At 30.7% G+C, this 632-nt stretch overlaps 1 long non-coding RNA gene across 1 annotated transcript in view; it reads left to right on the forward strand.

The window, feature by feature from the left end:
• Positions 1 to 632, forward strand: part of LOC107722248 (uncharacterized) — a 13,223-nt gene that overhangs the window by 11,864 nt on the left and 727 nt on the right. The gene's annotated exons all lie outside the window — the stretch shown is intronic.

The following is a 632-nucleotide window of genomic DNA, read 5'->3' on the forward strand; positions in this document are numbered from 1 at the left end:
ATTTTATGAAATATTATTGCAATTTAAAATAACAGTTTTATATTTTAATATACTTTAAAATAGGTCATTTATTCCTGTGAAACAAATCTGAATTTTCAGCATTATTACTCCAGTCTTCCTTCAGAAATCAATCTAATATGCTGATTTATAATCAATGTTGGAAACATTTTTGCTGCTTCATATTTTTTAGGACCTGTGATACTTTTTTACAGTGTTTATTCAAAATATAAATTTTGTGTCACAATATACACTACTATTCAAAAGTTTGGGGTCAGTAAATTGTTTCTTCTTTTTCTTTTTCTTTAAAGAAATTCATTAGCTATAGTATTTGTATCACTACCGTGTGCCTTTTACCCCGTGCTGGTGAGCTTTTTACCCCGTGTGTGAAGTAAAAGGCCCCCCTTGCCACCTCATACATTTATAAGATTTGTAAACAAAATAAACAACCTTTTTCTTTAAAGAAATTAATACTTTTATCCAGCAAGGATGTGTTAAATGGATAAAAAGTGTTAGTAAAGACATATTGTTAGAAAAGATTAGGGTACAAGTGGCTAAAGGCGCTCTGGGGTAAAAGGTGCCTTTGATATTATTTTCATCTAAACCACTAGATGGCACAAAAACGTGGCGTAGCA

The sequence above is a fragment of the Sinocyclocheilus rhinocerous genome, unplaced genomic scaffold (genome assembly GCF_001515625.1).
Source record: "Sinocyclocheilus rhinocerous isolate Xijiao unplaced genomic scaffold, SAMN03320098_v1.1 scaffold995, whole genome shotgun sequence".
NCBI classification, from domain to species: Eukaryota; Metazoa; Chordata; class Actinopteri; order Cypriniformes; family Cyprinidae; genus Sinocyclocheilus; species Sinocyclocheilus rhinocerous.